The sequence below is a fragment of the Pyxicephalus adspersus genome, chromosome 8 (genome assembly GCF_032062135.1).
Source record: "Pyxicephalus adspersus chromosome 8, UCB_Pads_2.0, whole genome shotgun sequence".
Classification (NCBI taxonomy): domain Eukaryota; kingdom Metazoa; phylum Chordata; class Amphibia; order Anura; family Pyxicephalidae; genus Pyxicephalus; species Pyxicephalus adspersus.
In genome coordinates this window covers 18,477,934-18,505,328 of record NC_092865.1, presented here as the reverse complement: position 1 = coordinate 18,505,328, position 27,395 = coordinate 18,477,934, and the positions used below count along the sequence as shown (strand labels likewise).

The 27,395-nt window shown below is 39.0% G+C and overlaps 1 protein-coding gene across 1 annotated transcript in view; it reads left to right on the top strand.

Annotated features, from left to right (window-relative positions):
- Positions 1-14,800: 14,800 nt before the first annotated feature.
- The window catches only part of RAB3B (RAB3B, member RAS oncogene family), a gene marked incomplete in the record, with an annotated part of 52,394 nt that continues 39,799 nt past the window's right edge, over positions 14,801-27,395 (top strand). Inside the window, 1 exon segment of the mRNA XM_072419640.1 lies at positions 14,801-15,037.

Below are 27,395 nucleotides of genomic sequence, written 5' to 3'. Positions count from 1 at the left end.
CTTTGAAGTGTTTTAGTTTTTCCTGTGTGTGCTTCCAGTTTACAGCCCAAATTAAATAAGTTATGGTCACTGTTACCCTAAAGTGGGCAACACGGTGGCTCAAAGGTTAGCACTCTAGCAGTGCTAGGTCCCAGGGTCGAATCTCAGCCATTATCTGCATGGAGTTTTCAGGTTCTCCCCTTGTTCAACCCCCCAAAAATTGACCTTAGACTATGGTTATGACATATTACTATGGTAGGGACATTAGAGTGTGAGGGACAGTTAGTGATATGACTATGGACTTTGTAAAGAGCTGTGTAATATGTCAGCGTTATATAAATACTGGATAATAAAGTGCTGTATTTTGTGAGATTTCTAGGTCTAACCGTACATTTCTATTTAGAGCTTCTATAAACTGTACCATAAAATTGTATTTTAGTAAACTGAACTTTCTGCCTTTACTGTACCATTACATCATTCCACTTCAGGATAACTGGAGTTGTTCTTTATTGCCACTTTCCCATCCTGTGCAGACGTTTCTAGGTCTCTAAGAATTTGCTTTGTGAATAGCGCAGGCAATATTCTAGGGAAAATAACCTTGAAGGTCCTTTCCTTCAACTCACAGTTGCAGCCTAGTTCTCTAAATTGTTTAATCTTCTAAAAAAATCTGTTATTGGTCTGAAGGTAAACTAACAGAGCTGGATCATGCCCAGCCCTCTGTAACTCTGTATAAAAATGTGTGTATTCAGAACTATGTATATGCCTGAAGAGGAGATCTTGGCAAATCACAAAAGCTTGGATTTTAAATAACTGTAGTTTGTGAATAAAGGGTATGACTTAAACTACAAACATTCTACAGAGTGTTAAAAATATTACACTTATTCCAAATCTTCTTATTTCATAATCCAAATATTAGCAAGCTTCAAAATCAGATCCTCTATCAAGAATAGTGAGAGCAAAGTAATGATATCATCAAATTTTATCCTAAATAGCTTGAGCCTGGCAGTTAGGTCTAACATGGCCTTTTATCTCTTACCCCATAGCCTTGGGCTTGGAGTTCCCGTGCACACACAAGTACTAGGAACCGCTCGGTAACATTTTACATGGATTTCCAGACAATAGGAACCCTTTTCTGGGTGTTTTAGACATACTTAAAAAGAACCCACATTGAGAGAATTTATAATCTGCCATTGCTGACTTTCTAAAACAATGTTTCTCAACCAGGATTTCATGGAATCTTAGAGTTCCTCCAGATGTTGCCAGGGGTTCCATGAGCAATGGGAAATTTGTGACTCTCCGGTCAGTTTAACTGATGCCAGTGCTCTTATTGGTTTTCTATAAGAGCGACTTTCTTCCCAATGGCCAGCAATATAAGAGGAATTCTTCCTAATGACCACCGCACTAATCTACTAGTTCAGGTATGAATATAGTAATTATGGAAAGGGTTCCCTGAAAGTTATTTCAACAGGTTCCACTGTGTTAAAAAAGTCGAAACACTGTTTTAAAGCAGCGGTCGCCAACTGGTGGTCCGCAAGAAAATTTTTGGGCTCCGCGGCTCTGGCCGGTGCATCCCCGAGCAGGGTCAAGAGAAGGAGAGGTTTCTCCCCTTTGAGTGACACCCGGCTCCTGGCGCTTGCGTGGACGGGAGCCGGTGATTTTAGTGGTCTGCGGACCTGAAAAGGTTGGCGACCGCTGTTCTAAAGCATTGCCTTGTTTGGTATTCCAATCCTCTTTCTTTAATAATTACTAAATACAAACCCAAAATGGATGTGCAGTTTAGGTGTTCAACTTATTAGCAATTAGCATTCTTTAGTCTTAAATGGCAGCTTTCATAATCTCTCAGTATAGGTCCACCTTAAAATTTCTGGATGTCTCATATAACACAGCCAATGACAATTTGAATTCATGTCCACTTTTTGGTAGAATGCCTTTATGCACTGCACACATCACACATGTGTGCATTATTTTCTTTTATTATTAATAACAATGAGAAATGATTTAGTTTACATTGAATTAATTGATTGTGGGGAAAATGCATTCATTAATTGATTGTGGGGAAAATGCATTTAACTTGTCAGCATTACCCTAGAACTGAAATAGCTCACTCATCTATAATAACCCACTAAACCAGCTACTTACCGTTATAGAAAATGTGTAAGAGTTTTGGTTATTTTTACATTTTTGCATAATAAACTGATTTTTTAAATTGACTTTCTATTGAGGGTGTACCCATGACCCTTAGTTTGTGAAGCATAGAAGCCTTTTTATTAGGAATGTTCTACTCTGCCATAATGCTTGTTTGCAGCCTGACAAATCTTTTCAACAACTGAAAAAAATATTTTCAAACTTCCTTCCAACCATGTGAATTAAAATACACAGTCATATTATTTATTATTATTAATATTAATAATATTAATAAACAGGATTTATATAGCGCCAACATATTACGCAGTGCGGTACGTTAAATAGGGGTTGCAAGTGACAGATGAATACAGACGGTGACACAAGAGGAGAGGACCCTGCCCTGAAGAGCTTACAACTATAGAAAAAAATGGGCAAAGCCTTTAACTGTAAGTGATAAATGGTATAAACAAGAAATATTATAAATATTCTATAATGATAAAATAAGTTAAAACTACTATGAACCACTTTTTAACCACTAAAAGCACATGAAGGAAAAACCTAATAAAAAAGAATGTGAGAAAATTTCATTCATAAATTCATTCATTCATTGTCTGCTTCATTATTTTGATTTACTTACTAACCTTGCAATGAGTTTATATTAAAATAACGAAGTAAGTCAGTTGCCTGGAAACCTGCACTAAATCCGCACAGCTTGTGTACAAAAGGTCACAGGTAAGAGGCTTTTCCTGGAAGATCTATTTATAATCTTGTTTGTCAGTCGGAGTCGGTGCGCTCTAACGTCACTTTATGGGGTCACAATGCAGGGGACACCTGTGTGATCAACTGCTTTTTCCATGCCTGAATTTAGAGCAAGTTACTCCATGTCTTTTTGGTTTTTTATTTTGCAGTTCTCATTTGCTAATTGAACAGCTAAAAATATTAGAAAAACGTAAAATCTAATATATTAAATATAAAGCTGTTAAAAAGTACACATATACATGTCTGAATGGTGTTTATGTTCAACACAAACCTCATGTGGCCCTCAAATGCTCAATATAGAGGGGTGCAGTGACCCGAACATGTTCAGGTTGGCCGTCATGCCATGCTGAATCAAACATAACTTGCAAATATTCTTATTCCTTTCTTCCATTATTATGTAGTCACATAGTTAGATTAGTTTTGAGAGTTGAATAGTACCCTAGATTATGCTTGTTTGATTGTTACATAGAAGGTTAGGTTGAAAAAAGACATAAGTCCATCAAGTTCAACCACTAGGGAAATAAACACATCCCAGATATAAAACCCTTTAAGACAAAGTTGATCCAAAGGAAGGCAAAAAAAAAACCCTGGTACAACTTGCTTCAACAGGGGAAAAAAATTCCTTCCTGATTCCATGAGGCAATCGGATGTTCCCTGGATCAACAGTGACTGTTATTTTTACTTTAAAGCCTTAATACCCAGTTATATTCTGTGCTTCTAGAAAAACATTCAGCTTTTTCTTAAAGCAATCTATAGTAGTTGCTGAAACAACTTTCACAGACCTTACAGTGAAGAATCCCTATCTTAGCTGGAGCTTAAACTTCTTTTCCTCCAGACGCAGAGAATGCCCTCTGGTTCTTTGTAATGATCTCAAAGTGAATAATGGGGAAGAGAGTTCTCTATATGGACCATTTATATATTTATACAGGGTGATCATATCCGTCTCTTCTCAAGGGAGAATAGATTCAGTTCAGCTAATCTCTCCTCATAGCTGAGCTCCTCCATTCCTTTTATTAGTCCATAATCTGACCTGTAATAATAAGTAAGTCCAAATAAGCAAAGAAGACTAGCAATTTAAATTTCCATCTAGAATTTCCTGAATGATAAAGCACATGAACATGAAGCGCATTGTTGTAATGGGGTTATATTACATAAACCTAAAAGTTTAATATATGATTAAGAACTTACTGTTGTAAAATATTGAAAATTGTACAATGCTAGAAATTGTATGAGTTTGAAATTTCCTTTTTTATGTGTGACTTCCCAATTTTCCCTGAATATTTTCTGTAAAATCCACTTGAAAAACAAGAAAATATTTGAAATAGAAACATAGCTTGCAACATCTTGTAGGTTGCGCTAAGCATCAAAAGCTTCCCCTGGGGCTTCCGCAATGGAAAACATGGTCAGCATTGCTTAAACAAACCTAAAATAAATGTGTTTCATCAAGCACCTTAGTGATGTTTGGCTATCAAGCAATGCTGTTGCCTGTATTTATTAAATCAAGTGGTATTTCGTATTCTTTGGGGAATCAATCCCTCCATTTTATTTCCCCATTGTTTTAAATAAATACCCTATTCCATCAATAATTTATCAGCTCATGTCTTTTACAGAAAGCCCTAGGGGCCTTTCTGATATGCAAATAGAAACCATGCCACAAAGGACCTTCCTTACCTTCTATATATGACAGTTGAGGAGCAGATGACAAGCCAAGGCCTTGACCTGGGAATATGGTTGATATTTTTATATCTGAAATTTATATTGTTATGAAAATAAAACAAGTGGGATCCAATCCTTCCCCATTCTGCTTTTGTTTTACTGTTTAAAAAATTACTTACTGTTTAAGAAATTTGCAATCATAACTTAAAAGTTGAATTATATAGGCAGTTTATAATATTTTAGTGAGACATTTGTAACACATCAATAGTATTAAAAATCATAATATTATTAATATTCTTTATTTTTCATGTGTTGATTTTTGTTATTGGGTTGGTCCAGATAGTACACAAACTTTTCCCCCTTCCCCTTTTCCCTTTCCTCACTGGTTAAGCATCATTTAGCATTTTGTTAAATGAGGAGGTCTACTTTAATATTGCTTCTTCCTAGATTATTTGCAGCATCAGGTAAACATAAACATGGAAAAGTACGTGGCAACCTTAATGAGCTGCACACGGTTATCTTCCTTCGCTCCATATATAGATTCATGTTTTCAAAACAGATTTAGTTTCCGGACTGCCAGGGCCTCCCATCTGAAATCATTATCACCAAATGCGTCATTGCCAATTTTCTCTGCAGTGTAGGCTTGTCAAATAATTTTAACACATTTAAGAAAGGTACATTTGTTGTATTATTTTATTAGCTTATATTTTTTTTATTATATAGACATTAGTGGTGCAGTGGGGTCATAATTGCTAGGCCTTAAGATAGGGCAGCTTGTTACACTTCGTATTCTCAAGATTGAGCATTTGGTCTAGCCTCTGACAAGTGGCCACTGGAAATTCTGGGTTTCCTCTTGAGCATCAGTAGCACGATGGATCAGGAGATAGCCCTCCAGACTGGTCCAAGCATAAAAGGTGTAACAATCCATGACTCATAGCAGTGAGTTACTAAACTTTTGCCAAGCCGTGTGCTTGAACCCTTTGGGTACCCTCCCACCGCCATGATTCTGTGTGCATCATTGACCCCCCTGGCTTTATGATCCTTATTGCTTCTGTGACCCATCATTTCTACATTATTGTTCCTCCAGTTATGCTTGTTCCTGACTGTGCTTGCTTTTTCCTTGCCCTGCCCTTCAGACTGTTAGGATGTAACATACTGTACTCTTCTGCCATCATTGGATAATACCATATACACAGGTGAGTTTGAGAGCCACAACCTGTTGCACTCGCCACTGAAGTCCATCACTTCCTAAGTGTGTTCTGATGAAGTTCTAGTAGGTAAGCTTAGACTTTTCACTTCAGATCTTTTATGACCTCACATCTGCCCAAAAAGTTCTATTATAGTCTCTTGTACCTGGACTCGCCTTCTTCCAATGGCTTTGGTTACTTTGTGACACACTAATACTTCTTTGTCGCCCTATGCTCCATCCTGCTTAGCAAACATATGTGGGCATGTGAAAATGAACACCACAGAAGCACATAAAGAGAATGTTGCATACCCGTGTTCTGCATATATTCTTCATTAGCTAAGAAGACTCATTGGATTTAGCAGCTTGACATTTTTGTAAGAGACACACCAAGCACCTTCATCTGGTAGTCATGTCCCACTAGATGCACAATTTAGAGACACCAAGTTAGATTTCCTTGAGTTATATGTTACAGAATTGGAATGTCTACTTGACAGGTTATTCCAATAATACAAACTTATGTTTCCCAACCCTAATGAATTAAAGCAAATTTGTTGCTACTTTTTACACTCTCCAATTCTTGCACCATGTATTTTTCCTTTTTCCTCCACCCAGAGTTAAAGACCAGCTTGTTCTTACTTTTTCAGCAAAATAATATTGAACCATCAGGTATAGCCATCTGTTTAATGGACCAGTAAACAAGCGCTAGACAGAAAACAGGTGCTCTGTTACCCACCTGAAGAAAACAGGTCAGATTTCATGTTTCATTACAAAATTATCTGGTGCTCTTGTGTGTTAACCTCTAATGTTTGCTCTATTTGATATATATGTGTGTGTGTATAGAAAGAGAGAGAGAACAAGGTGTATGAATGACAATCTCGTGTACAAGTTCACCCCTTTGCACCAAGTGATTCTTTTTTAAACTACTGATTGAATGCACTCACATCGGCAGCATAGGATCTGGTTAATTTTCAGAACTACTTTTCAGCTCTTCAGACCCCCAATCAGAAGATGCAAACCATGATAATTTTCCTGAACTGAAAGGAGCCTTCTGACACAATTGAATATGCCCTGAAACCCTCTTCTCTACATTTCTCTAGTCAAATTTAGCCACATATACCCAAAAGGTGCGAACAAATGAAAGCAAAATGTATCACGTTGTATATTTTGATACTGTTCAGTCTAGCCCTAGAAACTGGTTGAGTGCTTAATGATTCTTCAACCCTGGGTTCTTGAACTAAAAAAGTAACATAGGCCTTCATGGCAGAATTGATTTAAAAATAAAAAGATTGAAAATTATGTTAAATAATATAGGAGATTTTAGTGTAAAGCAGGTAAATTGGGTAAATATCTTTAATTTGACAACTTTAAATGTTTTAAGCCTTGTAACTTTGGGCATCTCAAGGGTAAAGACGTCATGTACTTTTAAGCAAAAGAGACCTGTGAGCGGCAGGTGAAGTTGCCTGTATGTGTGTATTGTTGTGTCTCACACATCTCGCCTCCACACACTTTGACAGATCTGTTTTGACAGTCACTATCTCAGACCCATTTTAGTACTACTTCCTTGTACATCAATATCCATCAAAAAGAGAAAATTAGAGCAAGAGTCACTTTGATGGGGAAAAAAACAAAACATTTTGACAGCCACGAAGCCTGGAACTGTCCCTGATGTGGCCATTTGATTATGCAGCAAATTGTTATTTTCTTCAAGCTAATTTTGCATTCCTTTTCATAAACTGTAGAAACAGATTGCCTGCCTACCTGCATTGTCATATGACAAAAATGGGACCTTCAGGATCTCCCTGAAGACAGACATCACAGCTCATATTTATTGTTTCAACTCAAATGGAATATCATATGCCAAGAAGCTCTAACATGAATGCAAACTGCACATTTTAAGTACTTATGTGTACAATACTTAGAGTAACAATACTTCTTTTAAAATATTAGGGGGCCAGCAAAGTGTAAATAAAAATTGTGAAACATCCATTTGGATGAAATCCAACAATGGCTTTTAAACCTTTTAAAAATCTATTTTTTTGCTCTTGTATACTTTGCCATTATTTTAAAACATTTAAATAATCCTGTTGCAAAGTTATAATAACTGGGCTAAAAATGAGCAGCATGTTACAATTATCATTATCACCCAGAACCCCGCACCTGTTCTAGCCTCTGATGCATAGCCACCAGAAACTTTAGCTTTACTGGAGCATCCGCAACATCACACAATATTGCCAAGATTCTTGCATGAACCCTCGCTTGGGTAGGTATCCTTACTTGGGTATCCTCCTGCCTCTATGATTGCCACTGAGGTCCATCACTGCTTACAAACTGTTGTATAAAGTCCTTTTACGTGTTTTTGTATACTGTACCACTTTTCATAAATCGTGGTATTGCCTCTCTGCCCACAGTGTACAGCACCAGCATTGACGAGGATTGGGTGTTCTTACCAGAAGCTATCCCAGCGGCTCACATTAAAATAACATATAGTAATCCTGCTAATGAGGTCCTTACTCTTTATAGAATGGGAACGCTTTCTCAATGGAAAATTTAAACAACTGGGCAGCACAAAGGTTACCACTCTGGCCTTTGTAGTGCTCTGTCCCAGGTTCGAATCTCGGCCAGGGTGCTATCTGCATGGAGATAGCAGGTTCTCCCTGTGTTTCTGGGTTTCCTACCCACTTTCCAAAAACGTGCAGTTAGGATATTAGGCTTTACCCCAGATTGACCTTAGACTGCAGTAATGACATATGACTATAGTATGGACATTAAATTGTGAGCCCCTTTGAGGGACAACTACTGATATAACGAAAAATGGAAAACCTTATCCAAATTATCATTTCATCCTGCATTTCTCTCCAACCAGTTTCTATAAACTGGGATATACAAGCTATAAACTGACATTGACACTTCTGTCTCTAGAGCTCATTATATTCATGGAGCTGCTTATTATCTTTATGAGTTATTCCTAAATATGCAAGATGATCTTGATGATTGTTAAGCATTATTGGCATCCCTTAGAGATAGACTTATTGTAGTTTTTAAGGGCATCCACTAGGTATGCACTATTCTTCCCACCAGCTGTTGTCTTGGGGCACATGACAGCCACTTGGCAACAGCATCCTTCATTCCCCCTCCTATTATTATACTCCTGGTGCTTGGAGATTGTAATATCCTTAAAAGCACAGTCGATCGGTCCAGAGGTGTCTTCCATCGCGTCCCGCTTTGTCCCGATATCTGTCTCCGAGCTGGCACGCCGGGCGGCGCCATCTTCGTCTCTTCTTCTTGGTCCTTCTTCCTACGTCACCCAACCCAGGCGCAAGATCAGGTGACGTAGGTTGAAAAAAAACTTGTAGATCTCACTGCCCATGTGTGAGATCAGAAATGTTTTTCTTTTCACCAAAAGACTTCTGCCCATGCTCAAGATTCTCAGGCATGTGCAGAAGGAGCACCCAAGAGCCTCCCGGGATGCGTGACGATATACAAGCTATAAACTGACACTGACACTTCTGTCTCTAGAGCTCATTCTGTTCATGGAGCTGCTTCTTCCAAAAAAGTCTCAAAATTATTCTCTTTATGAGTTATTCCTAAATATGCAAGATGATCTTGATGATTGTTAAGCATTATTGGCATCCCTTAGAGATAGACTTATTGTAGTTTTTAAGAGCATCCATTTACTATTCTTCCCACCAGCTGTTGTCTTGGGGCACATGACAGCCACTTGGCAACAGCATCCTTCCTTCCCCCTCTTTTTAATATACTCCTGGTGCTTGCAGATTGTAGTATCCCTGCTTACCAGTTATGGGGAGAGAAACTCAGGCATTCCTGTACTTGGGAGAATATTGGTAGGAGTATTCTAGTACTAGGTGAATACAAGAGGTTTTCCTTTTCCTCCTGGGCAGAATGTCATTTGATCTCTCCATGTGTGTCTCATAACACAGACAGGAATGCTAATGATATTAAACGGGTACTAGGCTACCATGTCTGTCCATTGGATGAAATCACATAAATCTGTGATGCTCATGCCCCTGGAATGGCAAGCCAACAATGCCAAAAAAGTCATCTGTAGGATTTGTTTTGTGTTAAACATGGCACCAAGGTCACAGAACTTTTGCACACTTTTTTTTTCCACAAATGCATAATGGAGTGGGTCTTTTGGGTAATACATTTGAATACTAGCTGGAAGATTAGCCATTGTCAAAGGCTCTTCTTAACTTTTGGGGGAGCCCTAGCCTAGCTCTTAGATAAATGTGGTTCCAGCAGCTCCTTTAAGGAATAGAGTCGTTTTGGACAGGTGGACCAAGTATGTATCTCTCCCCCCTGGCAAAGGCATTTTGCCCTGGTGGGTTAAGGGTTCAAGGTCCTTTTTTTCTTTAGGAAATAGAACCAGGGAGTGATATTCCCTGTTAATTTTTTGCGCTCTCACACTTTTTCATTGTATGTGAGTTTGGTCTCCATATACCTGTTCTTCATGCACTTTATGAAAATATTACTTTTTTCATCCTATTGAAACCACGTATAGTTAGTCACTGCTCATGAATAACAGTTATAAAGGTTTTATTGGTTACCTATAAACCTAAAACAGTGTTATTCAACCAGGGTTTCTCTAGAGATTGCCAGGGGATTCCTTGAACAATGAGGTATTCATGCCTCCTCAGTCAGTTACTGATTACCCCAACGATCTTTTTGGATATCAGTAAGGGTGACATTCTTCCCAGTGCCCAGCAATGTAAGAGGCATTCTTCCTACTGACCACCACAGTAATGTACTGTGAGCTGTAGATATAGCAATTATAGAAAGGGGTCAGCAAGACCTGAAAGTTATTTTAAAGATTCCTCCATGTTAAAAAGGTAGAGAAAGGCTGCTCTGGAGTCTAAGAAGGGATTTCCTAAACCCTCTAACAGCAAATGGTTTCCTCTAACCTTAAGTTCCCTTAATGCTTAAAACTAAACTGAAAAGTGCTTAAAAAAAAAAATAATACACTTACCTTCAGTCCCGCAGCACAGTTGATCGGTCTAGAGGTGTCTTCCATCACGTCCCGCTTTGTCCCGATATCTGTCTCCGAGCTTCGTCTTTTCTTCTTGGTCCTTCTTCCTACGTCACCCAACCCAGGCGCAAGATCAGGTGACTTAGGTTGAAAAAAAATCTTGTCGATCTCACTGCGCATGCGTGAGATCAGAAATTTTTTTCTTTTCACCAAAAGACTTCTTCTGCCCATGCTCAAGATTTTCAGGCATGTGCAGAAGGAGCACCCAAGAGCCTCCCGGAATGCGTGACATAGGTATCCCGGGAGGCTTTGCGCTCCTATTCATTCTCAATCGCCTTGGCAATTAGGGGTGTTGCACTTAAAAAAAACCTAAACGAACAGAATTTTTATTTAACATAAAAGGGTTTTCCACCTTTTTATGTAAAGTGAAATTTCTGAGTTTAGTTAAGCTTTAATATTGCTACAATCCATGGTGTTTCCCATGGTATATATGGGAATATATAATGATATATTTACATGCTTTCATGAAAAATTCTCCAGGGGCACATCAGAAGTCAGAGGTCTTCACTGACTAGGTGGGGCTGTCCTATTCCCTAGGACGATTGTTATAGGCAGATCATAAATTCCTGCAAGTTATGCTTTCTTCCCAATCTATATATAGATTTTTTTAGTCCATGTCCTGAAAAAAACCTTTCTAAATCGTAATTATAAACAATAACTAGGTTTTAGTAGATGCCCACATTCCAAAAACACCAATGCTTTTGGCAAAGAATTACATTCAAATAAGCTCCAGGCAAATATAAAATAGACAAATAATGTTGCTATGCATTTAATAATACCCCATCAAATTGTTTTGAGTGAAAGCACTGTTAGACAGGGGTGTGCTGTGTGGCAGAGCTGTGTAATGTTTAGATATCAAGGAATTCAGAACTTTTGGCAAGCATATTGGGCCCTTTTGTATGTATTTTACCTATTTAGTTCTTTGCCTGGAGTTTAGCTTTTAATGTATACTGAATATATCAGATGATCCTGCTTGAATTTATTCATGAAATGATTTGTGTTGACTTATTTTGTGTATTCAAAGAATGTGGTGGCTTTGTCAAGTGCATATCAAACAGTTTAATGGTTCTAGTGCAGTGCTCTGTTTTTATTGTGCAATCTTTTGAAGATTTAACTACATTACCTAAAAAATGAAGCTGATCCACTCACCATTGATGAACACTGATAAAAAAAGGAATTTCTTTTTTTGTTTAAAACAAGTAACTTTGCCTAGAATAGGTAAATGTAGTCTGCAGGAAGCTCTTCCTCTTTCCTTTTCTTTTACTCCACCAGGCTGCAAAATTTTAACTTTGCAAAACTTTATTTACTTTATTTTTAAGTGTTTTTTAAGGTTTTTTTTTTAAAAAAGAGTGCAGCGCCGCCCCCTAATTCTTGACAGCCTAGGCCAGGGGTCAGGGCTACTAGGCCATTTTAGGAGGTCAAGAAAGCACACTAGGAGTCTCCGGAGTCTCTCTGGAGTCCTGCGCTGATGGCTCCGTCCCCCACCAGGAACACTCCTGAAGGGAAATCCCTCTCCTCCGTTTGCATTGCAGAGGAGAGGGATTTCCCTTCAGGAGTGTTCCTGGTGGGGGACGGAGCCATGTCCCCTTACCCCCGCATGCGGCTCCAGAGCTGTGGGTTGCTGACCCCTGCCAGCCATGGTTAGGCCAGATCAACCAGGGGGGCGTTAGGCCGGAACGGACTACTGGCTATGCCGTATCTGGCCTAAAGCCCAGAGTTTGCCAACCCCTGGCCTATGTGGTCGAAAATAAATGGGAGCGCAAAGCCTCCCGGAATACCTAGGTCACGCATCCCAAGAAGCTCTTGGGTGTTCCTTCTGCGCATGCCCGAGCATCTCGTGGGGGTGCGCAGTGAGATCGGCAAGTTTTTTTTTCATCCTACGTTACCCGATCTCGCGTCTGGGTCAGGCAATGTAGGATGAAGAAGCTGGAAGAAGAGGAGAAGAAGGCAGCGCCCGAAGCGCTAGCTCCGGGACGAATGTCGAGATGACTTGGGACCTGATGCCGGACACCCCTGGATCGATTGGACTGCACTGCGGGATTGAAAGTAAGTGTATTTTTTTTTTTTTTTGCACTTTTGGGTTTAGTTTCTCTTTAAATCACAGACAGGGTACTATCAGCATGGAGATTGTTCTTTCCATGTTTCCAGTGTAACTTGGATTATACAAGTTCGATAATTGGTCCCCAAGACAAACAGTCATGCTTGTCAAAAATCTGACGTGTATGGTAACCCAATGTTGTTCATCAATCTGCAACAGCCGGTCAATGAATGACTGATTGGGAATGATCCCTATGCATGCTAATGTAGGAGAGCACAACGGGGTGCCGCTCACTTGTCCCCTTCCTTCCCCTCTCTATACCAGGGGTCCCCAAGCCCCAGTCTGCGGGCCAATAGTGTGCCGTCCGACAGATGGGCCATGGCTCTGGCCACTGCACCCACCCAGTGGGGTCGGGGGGGGCGCACCAGCCAGAGCCGCAGACCATGTCCCCTGTACAGATCACAGGTTCAAGGCAGTGGGCCCCCCTACCGTGTCTCTGGACACAATCCACTCACTCTCCTATCTCTGGCTCAGACCTGCGATGGGAGAGTGGGTGAGTTCTGGCATCATGATGTCACTCTGGGGGAAGTTTCTTCCCCTTTAAGTGACACACGGCTTACTGCACAGTCCGGAGTCCATGCATTAGGTGGTCCACGGGCTCCAAAAGGTTGGGGACCACTGCTCTATACAACAGAAAACCACTATGTGTACATTATTCTTTCATTCATCTGTCACTGGAAACAATCATGAAAGACAAAATCCAAGACAAAGAGGTCCAAGTAGAGCATTTTTCCTCTTCACTGACCTAAACTGGCCCACCGTATTCCTCCATTTATTTATAGTTCTGGTGACCATGTCTCCATCTATTTGTTCATACACACTACAAGCACCACCATCTTCAGCCATCTTGATTGGCTAGGTCAGGATGACTTAAAGAGAAAGTAAAAAATCCACTTACCTTCAATCCCACAGAGCAGTCGATTGGTCCGGAGGTGTCTTCCATCTAGTCCTGCATCGTCCCGGCATCCGTCTCCAAGCTGGTGCTGCCATATTCTCCTCTTCTTCTGGGTCCTTCCTCCTACGTCACCCGACCCAGGCCCAAGATCGGGTAACGTAGTTTGGAAAAAAAACTTCCCAATCTCACTGCGCATGCGAAGTGTGCACGAAAAGGCTCCTTTTCCAGAAGGAACACCCAAGAGCCTCACGGTATGCATGACGTAGGCTTTGCGCTCCCATTCATTCACGATCGTCTAATAAGGGGACGGTGCTTTTTTTTTTTTAAAAAAGGGTGTTGCACTTAAAACACAAACAAACAGATTTTTTACCTTGCATAAAAGGGTTGCCTATGCTTTTATGTAAAGTGAAATTTCTGAGATAAGGTATGCTTTAACTCCTGTGCACACATGCAGAGGTTCACTCGGGAGCTCTGGGTGATGCTGGTATAGTAGGGACATCCTGGCATTGTGCGCTGGGCTACGCCTACAGCAAACAGGTAGGTAGTTATGTTTGTCTGTCCCTTCTTCATAAGACCTGCCTGATCTCTGATTTTCAAAGTGGGATTAAACATGTGACCAGGCAGGTTCTTTTTTTGCTCCTGCGATAAAATAAAGGTACCTACCTGCCTCATGTGCACAAGAGTCCAATCAGTCCCAGCATCCTACACTGAGCTGCACATGCTATCAGAATTCCAGTTGTAATATCAGTATTTTAAATATAATAATTAAATAAAAATGTCATAGCATATGGCTAGCATTACAAACTACTTCTTTGCATCATGTGCAATATAAATAGCAGTGGTCACCAGAAATGTGAATTTTTCTTTTCTATAAATAAACAGTATATGGGGGTCATACACTAATTCTAGATACTGGCACCTGCACCTTTCTTGCACACATAGGGTTAATGCCAGCTCTCCCCCTGGGATGCAGAACTGGTGCCTTGGACACACCCTTCTGACGTCATAACAGCTGGCCACGCCCAGAAGGGTTTGCTCCTTGTAAACCTGAGCCTATTATAGGAAAAGGGGATTTAAACCAGCGGAGAGAGAATGGAAAGTTGTGCAGGAGATATGGTCAGAGCTGATCACTAGGAAGCTGGGAACTGGAGACATTGCAGGGAGAGCTGGAAGCAATCAAGTAGGGTCAGATAGACAACACTAATAGGGGGTATTTAATTTTGCAGCAAGGTGGAAGACAGCTGTGTCTCTAAATAACATAGCATCAACAAGGAGGCTCCCAGGAGACCCAAGGTAAGAAAGTTTTTCAGCTAACCTGTACCAGCTGCTGGTGCACTACAATCACCAGCAAGCACTGTATTTGGAGATCTGCAGCAGCCACAGAAGTCCCTTGCTGTATAAAATCAGATCTTTGCCTGGCTTAGATAACACACTTCAGTGATCATTTAACTGCATTTAAGTGCATAGGGTGTTTATAGGGACATGTACAGGAAGAGTTTGCTCAATATGGATTGGTACATAAAGTGGTGTTTTGTTGCAATAATTAAAATCATCTTAAAATTCTTGTTGTGTGGCTGTATGCTTATATCTCTTAGATTGTTTGCCTGTTATCACATGTATATTCAGCAGTTGTTGCTGGAAGTATTGATGTCATTTGCTTATTAAATTCAGGGATGTGTGCTGTAGTCTGACATGTTTATTCAGTAGAATTAAAGTGTACCTGTATAGGGGAACATAAGTACTCCTTTAGGATGAGGATGCAGATCTGTGCTGGAATGTGTCTTGCTTGTCCAAGTCAGCTTTCTTATTGTGTCACTGGAACTTCAGCAAGATAATGACTTTCTGAAAGTCGATATTTGCATAGGGTAATGTGTCCCCCATATGTACCCTGTGTGCCAACCTGGCAATAGATCGCAGTGTGGAATATAAAAGTTGTGACTCTTCTGTGGACACTGTCAGCAGGTTATTTGTGACACAGAATAAGATTTAGCACATCACAGTCACCACTTATCTTTATCGAAAAATGTTTCCTTGTAAATTCAGATTCATTCTATAACAAATCAGACATCAAGTCAGCAACTTGAGTCTTTACTCCCAACATGTAGTAATCTTAATTACATTTTTTTGCAATAGAAATGCAATCCTCCAATATAAGGTTTTTTCTTTCTTTTTCTTATTCTAAATCCAGGTAGAAGCTGTAAAACAAAACCTCGTGTAAATGTTATGTGTGCAGAGGTGATCATGGCAGAGAGGCACCATTGGGCACCTAAGGTTTGTGCCTGGAGGCTCCAGTGATGGCAATATGGCACTAACCCAGCTCAACATTTAAATGTTGACTTTATTCTCCAAAATCAGAGCTCTGGCATACAAACCTCTATTTGTTGAGGGCTGCATTGTGGCTGTCAAAGTTTAGAAACCTGAGCTCCAAGATTATTTTTTCTAGTTGTAGGAAAAAGTCTTATAGAATTTCCTTTTTTACCTGTCTTGATTTTAATGGCTGCATACTTGTTTTTGTTGTACTCTCCGGATGGTATTTACATACTGAATATGCTGCTTGGCAGGATGGGGGGCAATTTCTGCATTTAGCTCAAGGAGATAATAAGACTATTTCTCAAGGTCAATGGGCCAATGGTTAATGTACAGTATGTAGCTTGCATTATGGCTTCTCAGGTCATACAGGATACTTTGACCTGCAATTGAGTACTTTTTGACCTGCATTTGAGCACCTCTTAAGCTGCATCAACTGTTGCTTTCTCATTGACTTGTATGGGTAGGGAAGCAGTTCAGATGCCAACAAAAGACCAATGCACATGCCGTTAAGGTGCCACCTCTTCCATTATAACAATGGTTTGTATTATATTGCATGTAGATAAATTCACTATTTGCTATTGTTTAATTAAAAATCGGTACAATTGTTGCATTTATCTATCTCTGTTTTGATACCAAGCTCTCTTCCCCTCCTTCCTTGTTTCTCACATATATGTAATCTCTTAGGAAATTGCCACATGATGTTTACTATTACTTCTGCAGGGTGCTATGCTACTTATAATATGGGGCAGCAACAGTTAACAAATAAGTCTACAAGGCGAATGTGTTGGTGATGGCTCAACTAATGATAACACAACATGGCTTTGGATTTAAAGGTTTTATTTTTCCGTACTTTAAAAAAAAATCATCAATAAGCAGGCAACCCATTCTATATACAGAATTGATTTAATCAAACTTTATAAACTTAACCCTCTTGAGTGTTCCTTAAAATACCATTGCTCAAAAGATCCAATCATTAGTTATTGTGTCTTAATATCGCTAATCAAAGGCTATATATAAAGTGTTTGTTGGATGTGACCTGCAAGTTTGCAGATTTTTTTAATATTTTCAGGCATCTTGACAGTAAAAGTAATTATTATCTAGAGTGTAGCAAGTTTATTTTCATGCTTGTTTGTGTATTATTTTTAGACTCTGTGTAAATACAGATAAAAGCAATCTTTTGGTCTCTTGGACACTGATGTAAGAGATGCATGTATTCAGATTTATCGGATTCGGGTAGCTGTCAGTGCAGTGGTGTGAACATCTGTGTCTTCAGTTTGAATTTCCATTCCTGGTAAACACAAGCTGAATGGATCTGGTTCAGTACACAATGCAGACTGAGCAAGGAAGTGCCCTGCTGCTGGAATCTGCTTTCAATCTGCATCACAGCCTGCATTTTTTATGAAAATAAATTGGGTCTGTTAAGGCACTTGAACATGTGAAATACTGCAGCTGGGCACCACAATGAAAGATTCACTTATTCATGCAGCCCCCCTCCTAAATCGCCAGGTTAAAACACACATGGAGAAATAGTTGGGTATTATTTTACCCAGATTTGGACCTTTTAATTTTGTAGCCAACATCCTTATAGTAATGCTAAATTCAATGTCGGAGTTCCCATTTTAAGTATATATGTATTCAGTATGCAGGTACAAAACAGGATCTTATCCTTAAACTTTCATGCAATGTATTTTAAACCAATGGCATTAACAAAAAAAAATAATTTTATCTGCTGCCCATTTAGTAATGTTAGTATAAAATATTTGTGTTTTATCCTAATGTTCTGTTGTGACAAGTGACTGAATTGCCTTAAAGAATAACATACCTTTCAAAAACAGATTTATAACACACATAGGCTTTTTTTATAATGAAGGATAGCTGGGTAAATTTGTAACTCCTATCATTTATTCTATAAAGGCCTCTTAAACCATGTCTATGTACAGATCATTGTCTGAAATGAATGGCCGTGATAGTCTCAGGTGAAATTCTGATCCATGTATTGCAATTACCCAACATCATTTATGCATACTTCACAGCAAATCCATGAACGATGATTGGGAACGAGCGCTATGCAAGACATGGGAGGTATAGCTTGTTTACCCGTCTTTTCTCATCACCTCCCCGTAGAACAAAGGGGTGCTGTGTATACAACTCTTGTTTGTTCATCTGTCACTGGAAATGTTTAAAAAAAGATTGTTTCCAGCAATGAAAATTTAACATGAGTACACAGGTCTGTTCATATTAAGCCGGAAGCCTTTTATATTCTGGTTCTTGCCACCAGGAACAATAATTAGTGATTTTTATGTTGCAACTCTTGTAACTAGCAGAGTTCAGAGTTCAGTTCTACCAACACGTTGCAATCAATGCACAGTCAGTTCTTTGCAATTGATCAAAATGCAAATCTATCACTTAATTTTCACTCAATTGATCTGTTCGTTATTGAAAATAACCATTTGTGCACATGCTGCAAATTGTGACCAAATTGAAATTGATTGAGAGGCGGTAAAATCCCATTAGATACTTGTAAGACAGACTGAAATTTTATTACAAGACCAAAGAAGGTTGGTTCAGTTCTGCGCTCAATTTTATTATTATTAAAAAGGACTTATATAGCGCCAACATATTACGCAGTGCGGTACATTAAATATGGGTTGCAAATGACAGACAAATACAGACAGTGACACAGGAGGAGGAGAAGAAGACCCTGCCCTGAAGAGCTTAGAAGAGCTTACAATCTAGGAGGTAGGGAAAGTAACACACAATAGGAGGGGAGATATGTAATGGTGGGAAGTAGTGAGGGTTTCAAAAGACAGAAGAAGATGGGTAGGCAAGTTTGGAAAAAATGGGTTTTGAGTGTTCTTTAAATGAGCAGAAAGTAGGATCAATATTAATCACTTTTGGTTGGTCAAAAGAAATGAAGAATCAGTTTTATAAAACAGAAAGTTGACCCATATTTAGCCAGCTTTGCAGTGCAGATACAGACAAGGTAACTGTAAGTAGCTACGTTGACTATGGTCTAGGTCAGAGGTAATACTTTATACATTTAAAGTAGTTTTTATCCCTAGATATAAAAAAAATCTAATGTATTTTTTAAATGTAATGTTAACATTACTACCAAGAAGAAAAATATGTAAAAACAATTGCTAAAATATCATAAAAACATTAGCATGTCAAGGTATTTCACAAGTGCCTCCAATACGTTTAAATCTGCAGCTTTTAATCCTGCAATGGAAATCTTTGTACATTCACTCCTGGTTTTATGGGGACAACTATCCCAGTCTCCAAATGGTGTTCCTTGTGCGTGACCCCCTCACAGGGGCTTCTAATGGAGTCAAGTGAGTGTTTCAATGTATGGTATGCAGGTATGATCCACTATTGTCACTGTAAGGCCCTGTGTCAATAGTAAGTGACAGCACAGAGGCTGCAGGAGTGAAACAGGTATAAGATGCAACAAAGAAAAAAAGATGGGGGGGGGGGGGTGCTTACATAAAAGAAAAAAATAGAATTATGATATTAAAATGGTATTTTATTTAATAACTGAATTGATACATATCCAACCATACCTTTTGGTACCAGGGGTAAATTTGCTAATTTAGGATAGAAATAGAGAGTGGTAAAAACCACTTGACTGTCCATGTCACTTAAAATGCACTTTTTCCCCCTACATTTTCTTGGATGTGAACATTCGAACAGCATTTGAACAGCATCGAAAAACCTGGATGGATCCTTCCAGTAACCCCCTTTCTATCCAAGGCTGACAAAACTTACTGTACAGTAACAGGATTTAAATGGAGCATTACATGCATTGTAAGTGGCCCACCCAAGCTCAGGTGGTGCCATGGCCCCATAGGCCTCTAGATGGACATTGCAGAACTTTGGTGCCAATCTAAAGCTGACTTTACCCTAGAAGTCACTGGTTTCGAGCAAGATTTAGGCTGCGACTCGAGGAAATGCTTCAGCTTTGCTTTCATTATTGGAACACATAGTTTGCTGTGATGCTCTATGGTAAAGTCATATTTCCCAGTGTCTCATGGTGTTGAAATCAAGCAAAGCTAAAGCAACCAAGGTGATTACCCAGTTGCTTTCAATAGTAAGATAATAGAGTGTTTTTAAGAGGATTTAAAAAAATGGCTTTAAGCTATTATTTTTAAAGAAGGTGGGAACTACGACTAAGCAGGGGATAGGTGGGCTGATGAGAAATCCACTTGAACAGTGAATGGCCTTCAATTCCCTTCCCACCATCATTAAACTAGTGCCTAGTGACTTGTATTAAGGAACAGGATGGTGATTGCAGAAAAAGGCCTTACCAAGCAGAATGATTTCCTCCTGTTTGCGCCTCAAGAAGTATATTGGTTCACCCCCCTTCCTCTTTGCATATGCACTCAAACATAGACTGGCAGCCCTCCACCTATATTTTTTAGCTTTGATTAATTGCTCCAACCCTGGCCCCTTCCCACACCTGTGATATTCCAAAATAATGCAAACATGAATTCCGACTCCCTTCTATGGATAGAATCTCCAGGCTTTTCATGTTGCATTGTGCCTATAGGACATATTGGAATGTTAACATTTAAAACTGACACTTGTTTGAGCTTTCATGCAGCAATTCTTCAGATTCTGCCTGTACACATTACTGGTTGCTTGCTACAGGTGATTAAAACAGAAGCATTTTCAGCTTCCCATCTGGTGTCTGTAGATCTGGATTTATTTCCAGTCTGCTGCTAGGTAAGCAGTAATTATATCAGTTTAGTTCAGGCTGGTTTACAACAGTGTCATGTATTTGAGCTCATCAGTATCAGGAAACAATTTGTATAAAGAACCCATCAGTGACTCGGAGTACTGGAGCAAGAAACAGCCTGGGGACTGGTATATTAAAAATCAAATTGGCAGTGTCGGCCTGCATATTTTTTCTAAAAAGTCTCTCAAATGTTACTGCTAAAAAAGTGTCAAAAATATTTTAACATTTGCCTTCTATTAACATATAACAGTGCTTGTATAATTAGATGCAGTGTCTTGCCACTAGTTCTGTTTTAATGTTGCAGGAATGTTTTGTCATAACTCCAGGGCTTCTACAGGCTGTCATCACTTATTCCTACAAACAATTCTTGGAACATAGAGAAACTTTTATAAAGGATATCTTGGAGCTTGTTTGTGTCTTTAATTCTGGACTAGAATATATGCCTTGGGGTGCAATGACCATCGGATGAGCCACCAACTGAGAAGGCATGGTTCTGAATGCCATGAGAGCCATAGGCTAAGTTAGGGAAAGGTCATCAAAGACCAATGCTGTCAGAATCCAACTGAGGAAAGAACAGTGATATGCCTTTTTTCATAGAATTTGTATAGAATTAAAGATTACTGGCTTCCTATTCTTTTACAAAATGGTGTTTTTTTTTTGTTTTTTTTTTGTACCTATTTAGTTATTTTTTTTTTAATATATTGAGATTTATATTGACCACTAGTAAGTAACTATGTTCCAGAAAATTGCACCCTCAAAAACCAATGTCGCACATTGGCAGACATATTCATTAAATGACCATTATGGGAGAAAACATTTTGGACTAACAAACATTTGCATATATATATCGGTGATTGCACACTCTTCTGAATAAATGCAGGATATTCTCAATGAATGAGGCCGCCTCGGAAGATGTGTGATCCCCCGCATTAGAGGTTAATAACCCTCTAGTGCCGGGGATATTCTCAATGAGTGCGGCCACATTCATTGAGAAGATGTGTGATCCCTGGTACTAGAGGTTATTAAACTCTAGTGCCACGGATGGCAAACTTAATTTTTTTTTTTTATTATTAATAAATAATAAATTTTAAATTTGACGTTGATCGGCGAATTTACACCGGCCCATTCTCTCTTAAAATTTGGTAAGTGAGAACGGCCGAATTCGCTGCGAGATCGAGTTTTAAAAACTTGCTTGCTCATCCCTACTTATATCTATATTGGGCTCAAAGTCCCAGGGTGTCCTGTTACCTTAACAGGTTACCAATACTGATGAATATGTAGTGTCCGTGGGTACATCTTTTAATATTGAATTCTGGGCTCAGATTATTCACAAAATCTGATGGCCAAATTGGCATTAAAAACCCCACTCCTTTCTGGCACCAAGCCCTGTTTCTATCCTTCAGCTGTGACATGCCAGCGCCTGCCCTATAATGGAGTTAATAATCAAATGGCTTGTGTGGCAACTTTGGCTATTAAATCTTTATCAAATGCACATTAGTATGTTCTAGGTTGTACACCAATGTGCAGTAAGGCAACTCATTTTTCATTTCGATTGGGGCCACTATTAGGGTGCCATTACTATGTAATATGAATTTCATCATGTGTTGCTGGGAATCTGGCTTTAAACAGCCGTTTAGTGCGTTTGTTGTTTATTTGATACTATTAGACATACTGCTTGAGTCTGAATCGCAGCTGAACGACTCGCCAGTCTTTGCAGACCTTTTTTTCTATTTTAAACCTCCATAAGAAAAACTCCTGACTGGTTGTATAAGACTGCAATCAAAATTCCAATAAAGGCAAATTACATTTACAGAATCGGGTGCAGAATATATACAACTTATAAACTTTTATCACCAACATGTTTTTGCAGCAGTAGTGGCTGTAGTGGTCTTTGATAATTTGTTTGTGGTCTCTAGTAACATAGTGGTAACATTATAACTGATGCTTTGAACCATTCATTTTGATGTAGCTAGTTGAAAGTGAATGTTCAAATGGGTTGTAAACAGTGATAATCTGTGTCAAAATATGCCAATTAATTTTTACATTTCAAGAAAGGCAATATTCACTTTTATAGGGTCTGCATGGTAAAAATAGATGATTATTATTAACTTGTATTTAAATAGCGCCAACATATTACGCAGCACTTTACAAAGTCCATAGTCCTATCACTAACCGTCTCTCAAAGGAGCTCACAATCTAATGTCCCTACCTTACCCATGTGTCATTAATAAAGTCTACGGGCAGTTTTGAGGGGAAGCCAATTAATCTAACTGCATGTTTTTGGGAGAGTGCTCAGAGGAAACCCATGCAAACACGGGGGGAACATACAAACTCATTGGAGTGTCCTGGGCAAGATTCAAACCTGTGACCTAGTGCTGCAAATGCCAAAATGTGAACCACTGGGCCAACCAAGCTGCTGCTGATCCATTAACTTAAACTGTAAAAAGTAGAAAATGGCACAAGGAATCAAGATATGTCAATGTATACAAAATAATTGCAGATATTGTAAATTATGGACTGGATCCTCTATTCATAAACAATATGGTGGTCTATGCTGTGTGAATGTGAAATAACATGCAAAGTCTGCTTTCGACATCGCATTTCACAGAGTGAAGTTCTCATTCCAAATCAGGGAGAAGATTGTGAAAACACGATGTGATGCAATTCCTATTAGCAATTTAAAAGCTGTGCTTATTTCACAAGCTTTGTGTGAATTACTTGGAGGAAAGGTAATGAAAGTTTATAATCCACACTGAAGGTAGACGTTTCCCGTAGCCGATGAAGTGGATAAGATCAGAAAAGAACGTCCGTGTTCCATTGGCATGACAACTGGTACGGTTAAGTTGGTCTAGCTTTGGAAGCGTGACCTTTAAATGGTGTCTTTGGAAAAGGTGAAATACATAAAAATAGAGGGCTAGCATTTGTATCCAGCTGAATTATTAATTTGTCAGCTGCGTCAATCTGAAGTAAACCTATAATGTGTGGAATTTTATTTAAGAATTCATTTTAGTTTCTTGTTTGTTGTATATAACGTTCAGTGTTTTTGATGGCCAAATCTGTACTGGTTACATCTTTTATAGGAGAATTTATTTCTATTGCTGGGCTCAAAGCTCATCTTAACCCAAGAACAAAAATGTAAGTTGCATTAGTTTTTTTCATTCTCAGACTAAGGACATTTTCTGCAAGTACAGAAATAATCTTGTTCCTGTCCAATGTCCTTCCTGTGGGTTAAATTGAAATCTCAAACAACGTTGTCACCTTTCCCAACAAACTGGGAACTATAAAACCTCTTTTGTTTATTGTAATGAGATGAGGGAGGTGTTTGTAATCCAAATTAGGAGAATTGCCCAGGGAGGTGACAATGCTGCCCCCTTCAATAATACATTGCAGCATTGTTGTCAAATTCAAGACAGGAGATGGAAAATGAGGAAGATTACTAGGTGAAAATTAGGCATAAGAAAGGAAATGTAAAATGTATTTATTTTATACAGAGTGGAGAAAACTTGTATTTCACCCTTTCATTGCTGTCTGTGCAATAGTGACTAACTGCGGTTTCGAGGAGGAAAGAGTTAAGGAGACCTCCATGTTATTATTCACTGTTAGTGTAGCACTTCTGCAGTACATTCATGTTACCATTCCATGTTATTGCTGTTTTCTTGTTAATGTATATATTGCCCCTGATTCATCAAGCAGAATCGGATGATTAACATTGCACTCCTCGCTTCTCGTTTGCTGAATTACACAATTCAGAGGTGACTGATTCACAGTTAATGAACTATGTTTTAATGTAACAATGTTTTTTATAAAGCTGTGTATTATGTGATTATTTGCTCGTATATCTTTTAACAAGTTCTGAATTGTATTAATATATTATGCTTTACAGTTGTATAAATGATCTCTGCACATCGCCTTGAAAAGCCTATCGGCGAATTGTGTCAGGTTACAGTACTTTTTTTAGTTACCGTTAGGGATCCAAGTCTAGTCCAGGGGTCAGCTAACTTTTTGTTTGGCTACTAGGCTTTTTTAGGAGGTCAAGAAGGCACACTAGGCCACTCTCTCTTGAGTCCCGCATTGAAGGCTCCGCCCCCCAACAGTAACACCCCTGATGGGAAATGCCATTCCTCCGCAATGCATACGGAGGAGAGGGAATGTCCCCTTACCCCTGTGGCGGAAGGGAGGCATAACAAGGAGGCTCAAGAGCCGACCCCCTGCCAGCCAGTATTGGGCCGATCGACCAGGGGGGTGTTAGGCCGGAACGGCTACTGGCTAGGCTATATCTGACCTAAAGGCCAGAGTTTGCCCACCTCTGGTTCAGTCTATTGGTCCAACATCCTATAATGGGAAAGACCATAAAAAGTACTGTATCCAGTTCGCTTATGAAAGTTGTGCTTGCATCTAACTTATTGCTCACAATATAAGTGTTTTGTCGCACAAAAACCTAGCTTTCTCTTTGCTTTTCTCTTTTTTCAATCACAGAATTCCACAGAATGTATTGTTCTGCAATTGGCAAGGAGAGGAGAAGGGGGTTTGCAAACTACAACCACTGGTGTCATATCTGGAGCCAGAAAATCATGAGTGGCATTGTGCTGCTGGGACTGTAATTTTGAAATAAATTGAAGCAACTGGGAATTATCCGTTATGTCATATTAGTCGTAGACGTTCTAATCTGAAAATCCCAAAAAATAACTTGGGAGTGTTTTTTTAGAGTGATACATGCAACAAAAAAAAAAAACCTGAAGGAGGTTCTAAACCTTCCACACCCAGAAGAAAAAAGTGGCTTGAGTTGGCCTAAATAGGTATTTTTTAAAAAAGATTGACTTTGTTCTATTTTTCACCCCTGAATGGGACTGGCATGGTGTTTCCATCCCTACAGGGTTAGGGTTGGGGTAAGGAAAGTGCCATTAAACCAACCATCCATCTTCCTCATTAGCAAGCTGCCATACTATACAGTAGACAACTAAAATCGTTTGTGTAACCATTTCAGTCTTAGTTACCCGATGCGTTTCGGCTAATTTGGCTTCCTCAGGGGTATAGTGGGGACTGTTCAGTTTGGGTATAGTGGATTGTCAAAGTATGGAAAACAGTTTAATAGATGATCTCTATATAGAGTTTGGCTGGTATTGAACATTGCTTTAGATGTTTAATTGAGTACTTTATAGTATGGATACTTCAATCCCATGACGAATCAATGAGCTTGATAATGTATAAAGTGATTGTTATTATGTAGGAATACATCATTTTTCTTCAAAAAACAGCCTCCAATCCCCGTCTGTCCTTCCTTTTTGCCTTTTCCACTGCTGGAAAGACCAATGGTGTAGGCAGAAGGAGAGGCAAGTTTTCCATTTCTGCTTTGCATGGGGTTCTTCTCCTGTTTCTTCAATGTTTTTATCCACACAGTCAGTTTTTAAAAAGTCCCTTTATAGGAGTCCCTAAAAAGTCCCTGTATAGGAAGTTGAAATATTGTTGCTGATATGTTTTGGAAGGTGCAAATTCCAGAGGCACCAGCTTTACTTTTACTAATGGAAGTCTTGGAATATGCATGCAATGCATTAGCTGTGGTAATGGTACCTCGCCTCCATACATCAACAGCATTGACTTGTTTGAGCATTGCTGGCCTACCTGGAATGCAGGTGTTGCAGCATTCTAAGCCCTTATAATCTCCGTGACCTTTTCTTCAGGCTACCGCTACCTGCTCCACAGTGTTTGTTCCATAACCAGCTCCAAATTGTGACGTACACAACTTCAGATCATTCCAACTATGCAGGATTCTGTATTTGTCACTGTATTTTGTGCTGCAGTGAAATGGTTAAATGACACCTTCATCAAATCATTAAAATTAGATGTTGATTAGGACTGGAAGCTCCATGGAGCTCATGAATATCCGTAGATGAGTAATCATGAGCCAACTATGCTCATTAATGAAACTGCTGTTTTTATTAAATGGCAGCACAATTGCCACTTTGGCCCTGAGTATATCATAATAACTGTTTCATTCCTCTGAAATGATGTTGCTATTCAGTGGACAGATGTATGCTGATGGAAAAATTTGACATGACAAAGATGATTTTACTTTTGTTTGAACAAATTTGTCTACCTTTTCTAGTTTTAAACCACTAATGGACATCCATGCTGTATGCAATGCCTGGTCTAAGGGTATTAGTGGTGTACCCCAGGGTTCAGTGTTGGGACCATTACTGTTTAACGTCTTTAAAAATTATATAGAGTTTGGGATTTCTGTGTTTGCAGATGACACCAAACTATGTAATGGAATTAAGTCCATACAGGATGTCTATGATCTACAAGCAGACCTGTATGTACTGTTTGATTGGGCAGCCAAGTGGCAAATGACATTTAATATAGATAAATGTAAAGTTATGCACTTGGAGCTAACAACATGCATGATTTAGAAAAAGCTGGATGATTTCCAGAAGCACAGAATATAACTGGGGATTAAAGTTTTAGAGTAAAAAACATTTCAAAGAATTTTATTTAAAAAAAAAAAGTAGAAATAATTGTTCGGAATAAGGTTTTCTATAAACTTTTTATCTATCATTGCCATTTCCCGATCTGTTCTTTTTTTTTTTTTTTTTTTTTTTTTTTTTTTTT